We start from the raw sequence: 15,020 nt of genomic DNA, 5'->3' as shown, positions 1-15,020 counted from the left end.
TGGAAATCAATATGGAGGCACCTCAGAACTCTAGATAGACATAAGATGCTCTAGATGTGCCATAAGACACAGCAATGCACTGCTGGGCATTTACTAGTGGACTCTAATGCAACATATCACAGACATGCTAAGCTATGCAACCAGCCTGGTGCCCATCAAGGTAAAGAATGGGTAAGGAAAATGTGGGCCATGTAAGAGGGGGATTCCTTTCAACCACAAGGAAAACAAAATCTACCTTACTAAGAAGACGAAGCCAACCATAGGAAGACAAATACTATATTTTCTTTTATTTGTGAATCCTAGAATCTATAGATACATAAAACCATACATTGTATGGATGGTGTGAAAGTAAAACTGGGGAGCAAAAGGGGCTAATGGGTGAAGAGGAAGGTGGAGAGGGGGTGAGTGCCCAATATATTATAGGCTACATGAAAATTGCTTTATGAAATCCAGTGTAATTTTCAAAAGATGAAATGGAGTCTGGGTTTGGTTTTTTGAGACAGGGTCTCATTATATATATTCCCAGCTGGCCTACAACTCCGTATAGGTCAGGCTGGCCTCAGATTCCTAGAAATTGACTGCCTCTGTCTCTCAAGTCCTGGGAATTGTACTTGGATCAGTTGTCAATCTTGGTGGCCATCGCCTTTATCCAGTGAGCCATCTCAAAGGCCATTGCTTCATCATTTTGTATTTTGAGGTAGGGTCTTGTGTAGTCTACACTGTCCATGAGCACACTATGTAGGTGGCATCGGACTCATAATCTCGCCTCTATCTCCTGGGTGGAGCCGGGCCTCAGACAACCTTGTACTCCTGATCCTGTCTCCCTCCTCTAAGCAGCAAGGGAATCGTTGTGTCCCAGCCCTGCTGGCCTTGAGTTTGGAGATACTTGAGTTCTGGATACTTCAGAGCATTCACCCCTGGATCACCCTGCTTCATCCAGCAATGTTGTTCCAAAGCTGTTGGAGACGCAGCTGGAAGGTCTGGTCCTCATACCTCCACATTTGACATCAGTGAATAAACTCTGTTTCTCCAAACCTGCTCCAATGGCCAGCATCGCCAGGCTCTACTGCAATACTGTTCTACTGCAGGTATATCCTGCTATTCTGATGCTTGTCACCAAGGTATAGGACACATACGGCCTGCGATTTTCCGTCTACTTTGATGGCATGGATGCCTAGAGCGAGGAACGCCATCAGGCTGGAAAATGTCTACTTAAACTATTTGAAAGTTAAGGGGATAGTTCAGTCTTTAGAGTGCTTAATAGATAGATACTGGGCTATATGCTTCAGTAACAGGAGAGATGCTTACCCTGTCAATCAAGCAGGAAATAAAAGGCAATCATTTTCCATGCACTTCGAAGGGCTAAGCTGTATAGCCCAGGGTACCATCCTCACTGCCACATAAGCCAGCCTGGGGCTGTATAAACCTGTAACCTCATCCTTGATGAGCATAACGAATTTGAAGGATCAAGGCAATCCCTGTGGCTGGTGAATAGCCCAGGCTAGCCTCAACCCCCCCACCCCTCTAAGGTGCTGGGGTGACAGGCATGCACAACCATGTGTGGCTTGAACACTACTATCTATTATGCTATTTATTAAGCACTCTCAAGACTGAACTATCGGCTGGGCAGTGGTGGCACACTCCTTTAATCCCAGCACTTGGGAGGCAGAGGCAGGCGGATTTCTGAGTTTGAGGCCAGCCTGGTCTACAGAGTGAGTTCCAGGACAGCCAAGGCTACACGAAGAAACCCTGTCAAAACCCTGTCTCGGAAAAAAAAAACAAAAACAAAAACAAAAACAAAAACAAAATGCGGAAAATCGCAGGCCGTATGTGTCCTATACCTTGGTAGCAGAACAAACCTAAAGGGAATGGAATAAAGCATGAGACTCCTGAGTTAGGCAGTGTTACACAGCTACCTACAGAATCTGCCAGAACCTCCCCACCCCACCCCTTCCCCACCACGCTGCACCTCCATTGCCTGCCTGCAGAACAGTATGTGGCCGCTAGAAGAAACCTTTAAAATCATCCTGGCAGTGCCAAGTCTCTACCCTCCGGGCATTCTGGGGGCTTCCAAACCTCGGTTCCACGCAGTTCTGTTCCCAGTCACTAAAGTTCAGGCGCCAGGCTACTTTCCGGTCATCTGAACGCGCCGGCTCCGCGCACAGGGAATGTGATCCTTCCAGCTGCTGTTCCTGCAGATCTCCTGGACGCCACTGAGTTCCGGCAGTTCTGTGCGTCCTCATAAAACCTACCCGGGATTCCTAGTGTTAGAAAAGCTGAGAATCCTTGCATGGTCTTGGAAGTACTGGGCTACTTGAAGATCTATTTATTTGGACACACTGTGGGTGTTCAACGCTGCAATAGTTGCTCAGGAGGTTTTAAGACCTCCTTGGAAATGCATTATTTCCTATTCCATTCACAAGTAAACTGCGGGAGTTGGTTTACAAACTAGATTTTCTCCACAGGTATAAGGCCGGTCTGCTACGTAGGCCCTCCCTTCCAAAAAAATATTTTTTTAACTAAAAAGTGGAGAAAAAAATAATTTTTTAACCAAAAGAGTGGAGATGCCGGGGATTGAACCCGGGGCCTCATACATGCAAAGCATGCGCTCTACCACTGAGCTACATCCCCTGATGAAGGACTTGTTTTTCTGGAATAGATAACAGAGATGAAACGCTTGCTGTTCTAAGATTTTTGTCATGAGCTGAAGCCTCGGGAAGAAAGGACAGGGGGAAGAAACAGAGAAGAGAGGGAAAGAGCCAGAGAAGGGGAACATAGAAGGAAGGAGACGTGCACCCGTCGCTATCTGTGTCCTTCTATAGTAGCCTGTCAGGAAAGCCCCAGGTATAGCTTGTCCTCGTTAGTATAGTGGTGAGTATCCCCGCCTGTCACGCGGGAGACCGGGGTTCGATTCCCCGACGGGGAGGCTGATACAGGATTTTGCATTAGCATTTTTAAGACACCGTGGATGTGTGCAAGAGGCTCTGAAAAGACCCCCGTGGAGTGGATTTTCGCTTAAACTTCTACCTAACCGTACTCTCTCCCACTGTCATCAACTTTACAGAGACGCCCCTGGTCGCACTTAGGTTAGCTTGGTTAGGAGGGAAGTCTGACCCTGGGGCCATGTCTAATGCGAACTGCCAAGACCGCCATACTGCTAGCGGACAAGGCAGCCTCTGCCCAGAAGCCCCTCTCTCTTTTTCTTTCCATTTTTCTTAACCATCTTATCCCACTTTTGCCCTGAAGACGGTTATTATTTTCTTTATTTTTAAAAGGCAAATAAAAGCACGCGCTGAGAAAGCATACAAAAGCATACATCAGTTGCCCACATCTCATCAGGGGTGTGTGTGTGTGTGTGTGTGTGTGTGTGTGTGTGTGTGTTTGGTTTTTTTGGGGGAGGTTGGTTTGGGTTTTTTTTTTTTTTGGTTTTTCAAGACAGGGTTTCTCTGTAGCCCCGGCTGTCCTGGAACTCACTCTGTAGCCAAGGCTGGACTCGAACTCAGAAATCCACCTACCTCTGCCTCCCAAGTGCTGTTTTTGTTGTTGTTGTTGTTGTTTGTTTGTTTGTTTGTTTAATTCCTGGTTGGCCTTGAAACCCCAGCTGGCCTTCAACTCCAGGAACAAGTCTCCTGCCTCAGCCTCCTCCAGTGCGTGGCTTACAGAACTTCATGTCCTCTACTGCCATTTGGGTTTTATTTTGTGTTTCTGAGACAACTTTAGATTCATGTTATTTTATGTATAGCAGTGTTTTGCCTGCTTGTACGTATGTGTGCTGCTGCTGGTAGATGTCAGCAGAGAGACAAGATCCCCCAAAACCTGGAGTTGACGGCTGTGAGTCACCATGTGGATGTTGGGGACGGAGCCAGCCTGAACTACTACTGAGGTCAAGGCTATCCTGAGCAACTTAGTAAGACCCCTTCAAATAATAATTTAAAAAGTCTGGGTAGAGAGTGTTTGCTTACCATTGAGGTTGTGAGGTGGGGTCCACATACAAATAGGATTCCAGAAGGAAGCAAGCCCTCCTGCTTCCTCATATCACCCCCAAACGGGGTAACTGAACTCCGTCTGTCAGTCTGGGTCCAAGCCAGGAAAAGGCAGGTAGACTGTAGACTGGCTGTGTGATACAGAAAGCTAAGTCCTCCAGGACTGGAGACTGCAAGCCGAGGAAAATTCATGTGTGTGTGTGTGTGTGTGTGTGTGTGTGTGTGTGTGTGCGTGCACGCACGGGTTTCCTCTCCCAACCTCCCCTCATAGGACTCAACCCAATAACTCCACACAGTTGTAGCCATTCCCCTCCCCCATTTTTAAAGATTTATTTATCTTATGTGGTCCTCTCAGATCCCATTATAGATGGTTGTGAGCCATCATGTGGTTGGTGGAAATTGAACTCAGGACCATCTGGAAAGACCAATGGGCAGTGCTCCTAAAAGCTGAGCCATCTCTCCAGCCCAGATCTTTCTACCTAGATATTTATTTATTTATTTATTTATTTGCTTTACAGCTCCACCTCTCCTTTCTTCCCTGTCACCCCACCTCAGACAGCCCTATGGCTCCCTTCCCTTCTCCAGGAAAGGAAAGATTCCCATCCACACACACCGTGAATACCACCAAGCCCTGGTACACGAAGTCGCTGCAGGATTAGGGGCATTCTCTCCCACTGAAGGCCAGGGAAGGCGATCCAATTAGGGGAACCGGATCCACAGGCAGGCAACAGAGTCAGGGACAGATCCTGTTCCAGTTGTTAGGAGACCCACATGAAGACCAAATCGCACATCTACAGAGCGTCAGCCCACGTATATAAATCTTTGGTTGGTGGTTTAGTGTCAGTGAGCCCTGAAGGGGCTAGGTTACTTGAGTCTGTTGGTCTTCTTGTGGAATCCTTGTCGCCTCCGGGCCTCTCAATCCTTCCCCTAACTCTTCCACAAGACTCCCCGAGCTCCGCCTAAAATTTGGCTGGGGGTCTCTGCATCCGTTTCCATCTGCTGCTGGGTGGAGCCTCTCAGAGAACAGATGTGCTAGACTCCTGTCCCCAAGCATAGCAGGATAACACTAACAGTGTCACGGTTGGTTCTCACCCATGGGATGGGTCTCAAGTTGGGTCAGTCATTCGTTGGCCGTTCCCTCAGTCTCTGCTCCCCATCTTTGTTCTCTACACATCTTGTAGGCAGGACAAATTGTAGATATTCTTTAAAACCACATTCTGACCTATTAGATATTGTCAGGGCTGGGACACGTAACTTTTCGAGGGGACACTTAGGGGACCTTGGTTTGCTAATTTTTGCGCGTGGAAAGTTGACCATCCTTTCCATTGACCAAACCATCATGTCAACACTTGGGCGTTGGTTTCCCCCTCCCTACCCCCCCCAATCCCAGATCAAGGCCATCAACAAGCCCCCTTCCTCCTTCTGAGTCCTCGCATGTCACTTTCCAGGTCCTCTCCTGCAGATGTGGCCCAGACACTGCAGCTCCAGGTTGGACCACCACACGAGCCCCCATCCCTCCCGCGTGCGGTTGCCTCTTTAGCTCACTACTGCGCGTTCTCTGCAGCCCACCTCGCGGACATCAATCACTTCCTATCCTTGCTCCCCAGTACAAGCTTTCCGCATTCTGCTCCGCTAAGAGACAGAAGTAGTCAGCGTCCACCCCCACCTGCACCTGCCTCGTTTCCCCGTGCTTCGCCGCTGAGCCTGCGTGCACAGATATGTGGACCACGCTCGGAGGCCGGATGGGAGTCGGGTGTGGCCCTCCCTGCCCAGCAAAACCTCATTCCAGGGATTGTTGACTGGCCACCCGACAACTGGCTGCATTCAGAAATAACTCGGCTCCTTCTCCGAGAGGAGAGTGGGACACAGAAGGAGCAGATCTCTGAGCTAGGAAGGGCTCCTTCGAGCGTTTGTTACTCCACAGGCCAGCTTAGCTGTGTGTTTCCAGTTAATAGGGGAAATGATAAATAAATTTGCAGTGGATAATAAGATCTCGGGAGTTCCTGAAGGACCCTCCTGTCCTTGGGGGATGCGCAGGGGTCACAGCACATCGGTCACCCAGAAATGGAACGGATAGCGTGAATGAATTAATTTCTAGGCACCGAGTGAATTTTTCTAGGCATCTAAGCTTGGAAAAGCCAAGGACTCAAAGCCTTAGAAACGACAAGGAGGAGAGAAAAAACGAGCCGCCAGCAGCAGCCGCCGAAATAGCTCAGTTGGGAGAGCGTTAGACTGAAGATCTAAAGGTCCCTGGTTCGATCCCGGGTTTCGGCAGCTTAAAGTTTTCCTACCCTCACTTCCAATCGTTTTCAATTTCTTTCTACTTAAAATCCTGGATCATCGTACAGGAACGCCCAAGGCTTTGGTAATTTACCACGCTGTTCCCCTTAAGGGTGAATGGACGTATTCCGTAAAGCAAATCCGCACCTTCTGCTCTTGCGCGAATTAGTCTCTGTGAGGTTTTTTTGTTGTATGCTAGTGTACGTCTGGCGGCTACTTATTAATGTTGCAGTCTAAATCCAGGTGGCAAAATAAAAACCTAAGTAGGAAAGGGACATTTCAAGAGCGCGATTCAATCAAATCAGATTCATTATGGTTTGGAATTCAAAGAATCTTAAAGGAGCTCTTTGCCAACTAGGTCTCCAGCTCTCTTCCTCGTTAGTATAGTGGTGAGTATCCCCGCCTGTCACGCGGGAGACCGGGGTTCGATTCCCCGACGGGGAGATTGCTAAACTTTTTATCAACTCTTGTAATTTTTCATTTATCTTCCAACCTATTTAAATTCTTCAACTCCCAGGAGTACGTTCCTCCTGCCGTAGACAAAGCAAGCCTCTGCTCCTTCATCGTGTGCAGGTTCTCAGCCCAGGTTTCAGGTAGCAAGAAAGACTGTTCACCAGCTGCGCCACTCTCCGGTATCCCTGGTCCCCACAGTAACAAGATGGAGACCCAGACCCGGCTCGCTCTGCGCCCTTTCTTTCTTTCTCCAGACTCTACCCGGGCCTTCTAATACCTGTGAATTTGGGACGTTTTCTCGTCCCTCACACGATTGCACATCTTTCCGAATTGTCACCATCCCTGCGTTCATTTATTCCCTCGTGGGCTCCTTTAGAGGAATTGGGTGGTCAATAAAGAAAAAAAATAGAGCTAATCACGAAAAGAACTCGGAACATCGTTCCACGCTGAGGGCAGAGGCGCCGTGGGGTAGAACCGGAGCGTCCTCGGCTTGAGCCCTGCCGAAATAGTGCACCCAGCTCTCTCCCAAGGCCTCAGACCCTGACCAGGGACACCTCTATACCCCGTGGGCAACGCAGCCTCCAACACCCTGAGACCCAGAGGCAAGATGGTGTGGGACTTCACACATGGGGCAGGGGCATGACCGTGTAGGATACAGCAGCCCCTTTGCTGCAGTCCACACCAGCAACTACTGCCACAGCTCGTGTTCCAGCCTACAGGCTGTGACCAACCGGATTTGGGTCTAGCCATTATCTCCAAGTTCCACACGAGGCTCAGAGAGGTCAGATAACCCCGGCTGCTATGCCCAGCATTCTTACAGACGACGTCAGGCCCCAGTCGCTGTGAGCGCGCTAACGGGTGTGAGTAGTGGGTCGTTTGAGGGTACGGTATCCACACCGGAAGTGATAGGCAATCCCGGGTGCAGTCCTGGAGGCTTGTGGGGGGTCTCTCCTCACGGCTCCCAGTCAAAACACAAAACAAAACAACAACCACACACACACACACACACACACACACACACACACAAACAGCCCCTCTTTTCACTGAGATAATGCAATTTGCATTCTTGCTCCAAATTTGAGCCGCGATGGGGAGGTCTCAAACTGTCTGGCCATTTACATATTCAGAAAATCCTTCCAGAAGGGGGGAAGGTGTGTGGGGGTGGGGAGGAGTGGTTTTCAAGTAAGCTTATAAACTCAGTCCTCGAGGTTGAAAGCGTCTCAAGTGTGAGGAAGCAGAGAATTCTGGGAGAGGAATATTGGGGTCAAGTCCTTATTTATTGGGGAATTTATGTATTTTTTAATTTACTTTTACTTTCTGTTTGTTCTTCGAATCCGGTAAAAGTTTACCTTATATCAAGGCAATAATGAACACTTTTATTTAAAAGAAGAGGTAATTAATGTTGCTAAGTCCTTAAGACCCCTTTAAATAATACAATTTTAATTTAGAAGGAGCTAGGGAAAACATACACACACGCGCGTGCGCGCACACAAGAAAACCGTTGTTAATCTACTATAACAGGGTTTCTCGGAAACCTTGCAGAGCCGGTGGGGGATGTAGCTCAGTGGTAGAGCGCATGCTTTGCATGTATGAGGCCCCGGGTTCGATCCCCGGCATCTCCACTCTTTTTCTGTTTTGGGGCCATTTCTGTCGCTGGATCTTTGCAATAGAATATCGCCAGTAACGACATCGCTATTGCTGTGACCTCTTGGAACTGAGAATTTTACAACCATTCTTACTCTGAAACGTGTAAAAAGTTAAACTTGCGTCTCTGGAAGGGTCGTATTTGAGCGGGCAGTTTGATTATTGAACCGCTGTAAAGGTAGAGGGAGGACCATCAGGGGAATTTGCATTTCGTAGCTCCAGGACACTGACCCCCCCACGGGGCGCTCGAGGTCCAGCTGCCGGGGCCGGGATCTGGCTTTGCTCAGCAGGCTCCGTACCTGATAAGAATGAATGATGTAGGCAGGGCGCTTTTCATATTCAGAGATTCACGGTACTTGCATGTCTTTACCATTCAAGTAAAGGTGCACTTTAATAAAATAAAATAAAATATTCCATAGGTTCTACACATCAGGCTGACAGCACAGTGGTAAGGAGCTCACTGTCACCACATCCCTGTCATGTGACCGTATTTGTCCTCTGGCTGTCCTGGCACCCACTCTGTGCCTTGTGCTCGCAGAGGTCACCTGCCTCTGCCTCCTTAATGCTGGGATTAAAGGCCTGTACCACCATGACTGCTCTTTTATTTTTTTAAGTTATGACTTTGTATTTTATTTTATGTGTATCGGTCTTTGACCCCAAATTTCTGTGTATGTATGTGTGAAGTGTCCTCCAGAGGACAGAAGGTGTTGGGTTCCCCTGAAACTAGAGTTACAGATGGTTGTGAGCAACAATGGGTGCGGGAAAGGAATCTAGCAGCCAGTGCTCTTTAACCACCGAGCCATCTCCCCTCATACAATGTATAGCTATCATAGTCACCCCTCACATTGCCCCTCCAATTCCTCCACGCTCTTCCTATCCCCATGTCCCTCTTCCAATTCAATGCCCCCCCATATATATTTACAAACTCACTGAGTCCAATTTGTGCTCCAATGGATGCAGCATTTACTGGAGAAAGATTAACCTACAGGGACCCTCCCTTCCTGTGGGCCTGGTGTACCGAAGGTTGTCCGTGGGAGATCTCTGGCCCAGCCAGAGGGAAAGTTCAAAAGAGCAGGGAGGGAGAGGTTGTTAATGTTGCTCCAAGAGCAGGAAAAGCTCCTTAGGTCCCTGCAGGGTCTCCTGAGGCTTCTAGCCTGAGCTAGACCTTTATTTGTTTGTTTTGTTTTACGAGACAGGGTTTCTCTGTGTAGCTGTCCTGGAACTCACTCTGTAGACCAGGCTGGCCTCGAACTCAGAAATCCACCTGCCTTTGCCTCCCAAGTGCTGGGATTAAAGGAGTGCGCCACCACCGCCCGACTTTGACTAGTCTTGAACTCACACAGATCCATCTGCCTCTCTGCCTCTCTAGTGCTCAGATAGAAGGTGTGCGTTGAGGCCTGCTCCTATTAACATAACTGAAGCCATTTTTATATTCAGTCTCCATTTTGCTCAAAAGATGAAATCAAGTTCTTAGACTCCGCTTCCCTGAAGTAATCATTCGTGGCTGACATTGAAACTTTCTCATAAAAGGTCACAAGGTTATGGTTATAATACTCATGCTCTGTTATCTTAATACTGCAGAAAACCCATAACCATCGTCTCCAGGAACTCACCTAGGACCAGTCACCTTAGACTTCAGTCTAGTTAGCCAAAATGTAATAGTTCTTCCACCCCCAGACCCCTTGCTTGACTTCAGAACTTCTGAACTTGATTTTTCCTATAAGAAGCCTGCCCAGAAAGCAAACCAGCGTCACAGTTTGGTTCCCAAGTCCTCTGTAACTCTGATTGGTCTTGGTATATGTGTTTCATAAATGGTGTGTGGCCGGGTAGTGGTGGTGCACGCTTTTATTCCCAGCACTTGGGAGGCAGAGGTAGGAGGATTTCTGAGTTCGAGGCCAGCCTGGTCTACAGAGTGAGTTCCAGGATAGCCAAGGCTACACAGAGAAACCCTGTCTCGAAAAACCCAAAATAAATAAATAAATAAACCCGCCATGTGGGTGTTGGGAACCAAACCTGGGTCCTCCTCCTCCTCTTCTTCTTCTACTTCTTCTTCTTCTTCTTCTTCTTCTTCTTCTTCTTCTTCTTCTTCTTCTTCTTCTTCTTCTTCTTCTTCTTCTCCTTCTCCTTCTCCTTCTCCTTCTCCTTCTCCTTCTCCTTCTTCTTTCTTCTTCTTCTTCTTCTCTTCTTCCTTCTCCTCCTTTCCCTCCTCCTCTTCCTCTTCTTCCTCTTCTTCTTCCTCCTCTTCCTCTTCCTCGTCTTCTTCCTCCTCCTCCTCCTCTGTCTCTCTTTCTCTTTCTCTTCCTCCCTCCATCTCTTCACCTCCCCCTCTGCTCTCTTTCTTTCTTTTGACAGAGTCTATGTAGCCCTGGCTGTCCTAGAGTTCACCACATAGACCATGCTGGCCTCAAAACTCACTTGAGATTTGCCTCTGCTTCCAGAGTGCTGAGATTAAAGGTGTGGGCCACCAGCTTCCCTTTTTTTTGTTTTGTTTTGTTTTTTCAAGACAGGGTTTCTCTGTATAGCTCAGGCTGTCCCTTTTTATGTTTTTAGTTTCTCCTGATCTATCACCCTACCACAGCTATTCTTAAAGCCCCTTTTGCTTCTTTTGGAACTCCTAGTTTCTTACTGATATTCATATGCATCTATAAAAATTGAAAGCTAAGATCCCCATATAAAAGAGAACACATGGTTTCTCTTTCTTAGCCCAAGCTACTTCACTTAATGTACTATTTTTCAATTCCATTCGTTGTTCTACAAAAGGAATAACTTTGTTTTTCTTTCTGGTTGAATGTCTTTTATTCATCCGTTGACAGTTTCACACACATAAGCAATGAATCTTGATACTATTAATTCTCAACTCTTCCCCTCCCGCCTCCCTACGCCCCCCAACCATATTCTCCCCTATGTCAAAGCTTTTTTAAATTATTTTTAAAGACTTATTTGTTTTTATGTGTACGTCTGCTTGCCTGCGTGTACGTCTGCGTTCCACCTGTGTGTCTAGTGCTTCAAGAGACCGGGAAGAAGGGTGGAATCCCTTGGAACTGGAGCCAGCCCTCTTTCTTACCTGCTGAATCATTTATGACCTGCTATTATCATATCTGAAACAGGGTCTCAACTCTAGTCCTGGCGCGGACCTCATGTGTAGACCAGTCTAGCCTCAGACTCACAGATCCGCCTGTCTCTGCCTCCCGAGTGCTGGGCAATTTTTATTTTCGAGACAAGATGGCTGCTATGACTTGACATGACTCAGCACTGAGGTGCGGGCACACTGGCTTAATGGCGTTTGTGAGGGAGGGTTTCTTCTCTCTAAGGTCAACAAGGAAGTTGATGGCTATTTTTAAAATGGTCTGGCTGGTCTGACAGGAAACTAATGACCTGCTTCAGTTCTACCTTTTGTCTTTTACCTTATAGATAGTCAGGACAAGGGAAACCTGGAGGAGGGGCCATCATTTCCAAAGGCTAGTGCTGGGAATGGGGTTTCTCCAGAGTCATGAATCTTTGAAAATATGTTTGCTTGCTTGTTTTTGTTTGTTCATTCCAACAAATGGTCTTTTTTGTTTGTTTGTTTTGTTTGTTTGTTTGTTTGTTTGTTTGTTTCGAGACAGGGTTTCTCCATGTAGCCCTGGCTGTCCTGGAACTCACTCTGTAGACCAGGCTGGCCTTGAACTCAGAAATCTGCCTGCCTCTGCCTCCCAAGTGCTGGGATTAAAGGCAAGTGCCACCATTGCCCCGCTGAGTTTGGGGGTCTTTATTCAGTGATTTTTGGACCCTTACATCATGTGAAACTCTCCTTCAAGACAGCAGAGGGGTCTGGAGAAAGGGCTTAGCAGTTACAAACACTTGGTGTTCTTAGAGAAGACCAGAGTTTGGGTCCCAGCTCCCACAGGGCAGCTGGAGGTCATATGCAATTCCAGTGCCAGTGAATTCCTCACTTCCTTCTATCAGGTACTACATGCACATGGTACCCAGACCATACATGCAGGCAAACACCAGTACACAGAGAATAAAAAGAATTAAACCTCTAGACACACAGGGGGCCATTGAGATGGCTTAGTGAATAACATGGTAGCTACAAGTTCAACCCCTTGCAATGTAAGGTGACTCCACAGGGTTGATCTTCAGCCTCTACATGTATGGCATAACATACAGCCCACAGCCCCACCACCATTAATACACAAATAAAATGTTTTCTAACTTTTGACAGGTGGTGGTGGTGCACATCTTTAATCCCAACACTTTAAATTCCAGAAGCTGGTGAATCTCTGAGTTTGAGGTCAGCCTGGCCTACAGAGTGAGTTCCAGAACAGCCAGGGCTGTTGTGTTTTAATAAAAATATAGAGAAGGAAGGAATATGTTTGTAAGAGGTGAGGTATGGCGTGGGGGAAGGAGGTGCCTCTCTGGGCCCATGCTGAGGCATCCCTTCCCCCTGACTGACCAGCCACACTCGTTCTATAATATAGAATAGAGTTTATTCAGGGCATGGGGAGGGATGTCGAGGGAGTAGAGATAAAGGCACAGAGAAAGTGGGAGAGGGAGAGGGGGAGGAGGAGAGAAAATGCAGAGTAGAGGCCGGCTGTGAGCCTGTGGAGACGGGGGAGGGGACTGGGAAGAGAGCTAGGAGGCAGGAGCAAGAGAGAGCAAGAGCAGGAGGAGGGGGCGAGCTGACGCTTCATAGTGACTCAGACATTCCTGGCTATTGCCAGGTAACTGTGGGGCGGAGCCTAAATGCCAACAAGGGCTATACAAAGAAATCTCGTCCTGGAAAAAAAAATAGAAAAAAAGGAGGTGTTTTAATTTAAGCTTATGGGTGGCGTGGGGGTCCACAGAGTGTGGGAAAGGGCTCCTCTGGGGTTTTTTGTTTGTTTGTTTGTTTGTTTTGTTTCGTGATGGTGGAATAGAATTGAGATGGGATCTGGTTGCTAGGAAACCTCAGTGAGTCGACTGGGTGGTTCCTGAAGGTGCCTGCCGGGGTTGCATTCGCTAAGGAGTCCAGTCGACTGCAATTCAGGAGGTGAAGTACCTTTATTGTAAACAGCTTGAGATTCTCCAGAGATGAGTATGGGAAAGGAAGGAGGCCATGCCCAAGACCCTAAGCATCAGGCCTTCAGCCTGGTTCCCTGTTAGTCTTAACAAGGTGTCTGAATAAATATAGAAGGCAACATATACTCTGTCGAGTCGGCCTTTACAAAAAAATATTAGCCGTGTTGGATCTCATTTATGTGTTTGATTTTACTAGCTAAGGTCAGGACTCAGCTGTGGAAGCAAAGAGACAGAGAAAGACACTTCCGGTTTCCGAAGAAAGAAAGAAAGGCTGGAATCGGTGAGCCTGAGCTCACACAGGACCCAGCCTGGGATCTACGTGTTTCTAATTTTGGAAAAATTTGAAGAATGACTTGGTTTGGGTTTTTATTGTTCTTGTTTGTTTGGTTGCGGGCTACATACAAAAAAAAAAAAAACGTACCTCGGGGGCAGGGTGGGGGCACACGGGGTGGGGGGGAGAAGAAGAAGAAGAAAGAAAACTGCGTAGTGCACAGAGCTAGTGTCTGATCTTGAGGGTGGGCCACGGCTGGCCAAGTCTAGCCTGTCTACGCTTGTTCATAAACAGGAAGCAGAGCAGAGCGCCCTGTTTTTCTCTCTGCCTTTGCTCTACAAGCTGAGGCCTGCCCTTGGCCGCGGTAACCTTGTTTGGTTAGATAACCTGTGACAAAACAGACTTTTGGCTCCACACTTCCTACTGAGGAGAAAAAAACACCACCAACTGACCCTTGTGCTTTGTCCCCTCCCCCATGTCTGCATCCAGTCCCACACCAGGTGTGACCTTCAGCCCAGGATGACCCAACAGCAGGGACACGCAGGCGGCAGCCACCCAGCCCAGCCCCCACACCCATCGCGCAGCTTGGGGCCTCGCCCAGAACAGCCCATCTCACGTAGGCGTCCTCAGCCAATCCCTCCCTGTTGCTGGGGCTCCTTCTCTGTCCCCATTGGTGCCGGCTCTGAAGCCGTGTCCCTGGTAGTTCGTAAAGGACGGATCTGGGTGTGGAGCGAACTGCAACATGAAATCCAATGAGTCACGGGGCTTCTAGCACGTTCTAGCATTTTCCCCTGTACTGGGTCAGGAGGTTTGGGACTTGAGGGCTGTGACTTGATACCTAGTCCTTGAGGCCAAGTAGGACATTGGAGACATTGGAGCCCCTTTCAGAAAATAGACCAGCGACCTGTCATTAATCTGCTCCCAGATTCTCTGTTAGGGAAATCTGAGGACACAGGATTCCATATGGTGGCCAGTGCTTGTCATTGTGACTTGTCTATGAGTGTCTCTGGCATCTGTGACTAGTATTAGTCCCTTCCTTAACCCCCAAGGGTGGTGACAAACTTACGTGGGTGGCGGGGAGGGAGGCCTCCTGGCCGGGAAGCTGCTCTGCTGGGAAGCAGTGCCAGCTCAGTGGGGGAAGCCATTTGTTCCCATCCCGGTTGCCCGTGCCCTTTAAGAAGTAGGTCACCTCTGTTGTAAGAACACACTGTGGATGGGTTGTTAAAAACAAAACTAGGAGCTGATATTAGGATGCAAGTGAGTAAATAATTTTTTTATTTTTTATTTTTTTGAGACAGGGTTTCTCTGTGTATCCCTGGCTGTCCTGGAACTCACTCTGTAGACCAGGC

At 48.1% G+C, this 15,020-nt stretch overlaps 5 non-coding genes across 5 annotated transcripts; 4 read left to right on the top strand and 1 right to left on the bottom strand.

Annotated features, from left to right (window-relative positions):
- Positions 1–2,559: 2,559 nt before the first annotated feature.
- Positions 2,560–2,631, bottom strand: Trnaa-ugc. Its single transcript has one exon. It is a non-coding gene; the product is annotated as a tRNA-Ala (tRNA).
- Positions 2,632–2,854: 223 nt separating this feature from the next.
- On the top strand, positions 2,855–2,926 carry Trnad-guc. The gene has a single exon. It is a non-coding gene; the product is annotated as a tRNA-Asp (tRNA).
- A 3,258-nt stretch (positions 2,927–6,184) lies between these two features.
- On the top strand, positions 6,185–6,257 carry Trnaf-gaa. The gene has a single exon. It is a non-coding gene; the product is annotated as a tRNA-Phe (tRNA).
- Positions 6,258–6,635: 378 nt separating this feature from the next.
- Trnad-guc lies at positions 6,636–6,707 on the top strand. The gene has a single exon. It is a non-coding gene; the product is annotated as a tRNA-Asp (tRNA).
- Positions 6,708–8,266: 1,559 nt separating this feature from the next.
- Positions 8,267–8,338, top strand: Trnaa-ugc. Its single transcript has one exon. It is a non-coding gene; the product is annotated as a tRNA-Ala (tRNA).
- Positions 8,339–15,020: the final 6,682 nt, after the last annotated feature.

The sequence above is a fragment of the Mastomys coucha genome, unplaced genomic scaffold, assembly GCF_008632895.1.
Source record: "Mastomys coucha isolate ucsf_1 unplaced genomic scaffold, UCSF_Mcou_1 pScaffold22, whole genome shotgun sequence".
Lineage (NCBI taxonomy): Eukaryota > Metazoa > Chordata > Mammalia > Rodentia > Muridae > Mastomys > Mastomys coucha.
This window is presented reverse-complemented; position numbering and strand designations above follow the sequence as displayed.